The sequence below is a fragment of the Amblyomma americanum genome, chromosome 1 (genome assembly GCF_052857255.1).
Source record: "Amblyomma americanum isolate KBUSLIRL-KWMA chromosome 1, ASM5285725v1, whole genome shotgun sequence".
Lineage (NCBI taxonomy): Eukaryota > Metazoa > Arthropoda > Arachnida > Ixodida > Ixodidae > Amblyomma > Amblyomma americanum.
In genome coordinates, this window is record NC_135497.1 from 242,223,391 (window position 1) to 242,227,225 (window position 3,835).

Below are 3,835 nucleotides of genomic sequence, written 5' to 3' on the forward strand. Positions count from 1 at the left end.
GCGCCGAGTGTAGCTACGTTTCCTAAATTATAAGTGCTGAAATGTATATTGCTTACGGTGGCTACACGCCTATAAATAAACAAGGAAACTAACAGCAGTAGTTAGTGGGCGGTTGCCTTAGAGCCCCAATACTGAAGGCATATAAATCGATTCTAAGGCCAATTCTCGAATATGCCTGCATTGTGTGGGACCCCTACACTGCAGATGACACCCAGAAACTAGAAAAAAATGCAACGTCGTGCGGCTCGCTTTTCTTTCAACCGTTACTGGCGCAGAGACTCTCCCTCCGCCATGCTGAAACTTGCAGACTTAGAACCGCTTGTAGATAGAAGAAAGCCCGTCTCGATTTCCTTCATTCATTATACTTTTCTTGACTTGGTATTCGACCCGAAAATCAAATCGCTAGTTATTCTAGACGAGCCTCGCACCACAAGCATACCCTTAGCTTGGGACCTATTTTTGCACGCACAAATACATACAAGTATTCTTTTTTTCCTAGAACAGTTTCTGAATGGAATGTTCAACCGCAGAACTCTCCGTGGCTTGCTAATCATTCCTGATATATTCACTGCTGGCTTAGTAGCTGCAATGTAACCGAATTATCAATTGTTTTTGCATTGTTTATTTTGTGGCATCTATATTGTTCTGTACTATCGTACCTGCTTTGCTTTTCCACTGTATGTATTTCTCTCTCCTGCTTGGACATACAGCATGTCCGCAGTATTAAATAAATACATAATAAATAAAGAGGTAATACTCAATGTTGGTTAATGAGCCTGCTAGTTAGCACATGCCTTGGCTGTGTTCCGACGTACCACACTGCACCAGACATGCTAGCAGGTGGCGGCAGTGTGACATGTTCGTAACACACTTGCAAGTGTGGTGGTTCTTTGTCCACGGCCCATTCGGTCGGGAATGTTAACATGAGTTCACGAAGGTAGATAGGCGCGCCATATTACCGACAGAAATACAACCCAAGAATTAAGCATTCGAAGAACACAGCGAACCACCGAATGAAAGTTATGCCATGAATCTTTATTCTAGAGGTGCAAAATCCAAGTCGTGTCACTCCGCGGCCTCCTGCTGTGCGAATCTGCGGTCGGCGCCAGTGTTTCATAACCTCTTTCAGTGCCATTGCAAGCGTGCGACTGATCACAGAAAAGTACATACATAGACCTTGCATACGGAGCGAAATGAAAGGCAAGCGCGTTTGTAGCACCCCGAGCAAACTCTAAAACAAGAATTATCGAGTGGAAAGCGAAATGTCGCCACCCTAGTCCACTCACTTCTGCTATGCGGAAAGAAGTGTCGGAAGCGTTGGAGGGGGACTCACCGGACCAGGTTCTGGTCGAGGGCTTCTCTATGGCTGTCACTCGACGTGACATAGCCACGCTAAAAGAAGGCAAGTGGCTTAATGACACGATCGTGAACTTTTACCTTGCCATGATCGCGGAATGCTCCGAGAGGCGAGGCGGACCGCCCGTGTACGCGTTCAGTTCATTTTTCTACACGAAGGTACGTCACTGTGGGCCTGACGGAGTGAAACGCTGGACGAGAGGCGCCGACCTCTTCGCCTATGACATTGTACTGGTGCCCGTGCATTTGGAGGACCTCCATCACTGGTGTCTCGCCGTGATGGATTTCCGAAAGCCCGAGATAATCATCTACGACAGCCTGGGTCCGCGCGATGAACATTCCAGCATCATCGACGATTTGGCGGATTACCTAAAAAGGTGAGCGGCTGGCAGGACTGCGAAATGGACTGGAACGGCTGGTATTTTTACCCAGCTAATGTGCCGCTCCAGAAGAACACCTCCGACTGTGGCGTCTTCCTCTGTCAATACGCCGAGCGTCTCACACGGGATGCACCGATTTTGTTCGAGCAGAAGCACATGCCGTACTTTCGCAGGCGTATTGTGTACGAGAGCTTACACGGTGGCCTCCTTCCGTGATGAACTCTACTTTTGTCAACGTGCATCGTTTCTAGCATCCGTGCATTATGTTTCCATGTTGACAGTACGCATGCAGCTTGAGTGCGTTTTTGTTATGTCATTTGGTCTAATTTTTCTGATTGGCCGGTTCGCGCCATTGTTGATTGTTTTTCATACCTACTGCCTCGGCTTGTCCATTATGTATATTTCAGTGCGTGTGTAAGCGTTCGCCGAGGCACTTGCTGTCGTGCTTGCGTGTTTTTAATGTAGATAGTGTGCAATTGGTTTGATTACTGCCGATATTTGAATATGTATTGGGTGGTGGTAGAAACTTTATTTGAAGAGACGGAAATGAGGGGGGCGGGGCGAAGCGGCGGTACCGAGGTCTTCGAAATAATTTCCACCACCCGGTGTTCAATTCGCGGTGACACTGTACACCACGCGAGTATTGTTTCATCGCCGTAGTGAATATCCGGTTCTCTTTCTTGTAAATATTTTCTCGTTTGTTTCGCGATTACGTTCGCTTTATTGTGGCTTTTGGCAATTTGTAATGATTTCCTGGATGAGGTGCGACCGCTCTCCTCAGTGTTCAGTTCCACGCTATGCATACGTGTTGTTGGTTGACAGTGCGTATTTAACTTTATTCCGATTGGTTGCTAGATATGTTGTGCTGTGAATGATTGACTGTTATTGTATGCTTCGCGATTTGAGACTTTGGCTTATTGATTGTTTTTGTCAATTGGTATGAATTGTGAAGCGCAAATAAAGCTCACATTAGGTTATAGATGCAAAGGCAACAGTCACTTTTCACTTCTACATTTCAAGTGCCAGTATAAATGTTGCCCCTCTGAAATGGAGATGTCGAGGTACTGCAGCATCACGCCGTTCGGGACTTCAAGCGTAAACTCAAGTCCAGGGTGCGCTGTTTCAAATTGCTCCAGTATGTCGTGTATGAAGCTTTCCGTCACGCCTCCCTGCGAGAGCAGAGTAAGAAATCATCAACATACCTGAAACATTTAACGACACCGAGTGGCTTCAAGGTTTCAGCAACGGCCGTCGGTCTCCTCTGGCCAGGTACAAGTCACAGAGCACAGGCGCTATGCACTGCCAATACATATCCTTTCCTTCTGGGTGTACACTTCCCTGCCAAACTCGATGAACAGATAAGACAAGTATTTCGCTATGAGAGCCACAAAATCCAAGGTGCTAACACCGCTTTCATTCATAAATTTCACTTCACCATATTCAGCCATTGCTTCTTCCACCACGTCAGGTACATATTTCTGTGGAATATTGTAGAATAAGTCCTTTACATCTATCGACAAGCAAGATACCTTTGGTTCCTCTTGTAGAAACACGATCACCTCGTCTGAATTCTTGATTAGAAAATGGTCTTTTACGGACAGTTTGTTCAGGTTCTTCTGCAGGAAGCTCACCAATATTTTTTGCTACGTACTTCTATCTTCCACTATTGTCCTGAGCGCAATGCCCTGCTTATGTGTCTTTACCTAGAAGAAGACATTCAAACACAATGTCTTGCATTCCTTCATGCCGTTTGCTAGTTTTGCGGAGCCCATGGACTCACAAAGCTGAAATGCATCCCTTCGAATGGCTTTTCGTCTTCTTTCATCCAAGTTCTCTTCTCTCTTGAAGTTCTTCAGTATCGCTTCTGTTGCTTTCGCTTTGTACAGTCCTGCACCAACGACAGCAAACTGTCCTGTTTTATCTGACATCGGCAGCTTCAAGTCGTTTTCTCGAAGGAATTTCACAACTCTTCCCGGGTTCAAGCGACGACACGTAGTAGTGACTTCCCTGGCTATGCACTTCAGCGCCTCCAATTTGCATGCATCTCTTTCTTCCTTGTCGGCTTTCTTGGCTATTGCATGGGACATACCTAAGAGTTG

The 3,835-nt window shown here is 46.2% G+C and overlaps 1 pseudogene; it reads left to right on the forward strand.

The window, feature by feature from the left end:
- Positions 1–1,293: 1,293 nt before the first annotated feature.
- On the forward strand, positions 1,294–1,737 carry LOC144116299 (sentrin-specific protease 1 pseudogene; annotated as a pseudogene).
- The last annotated feature ends 2,098 nt before the right edge of the window (positions 1,738–3,835 follow it).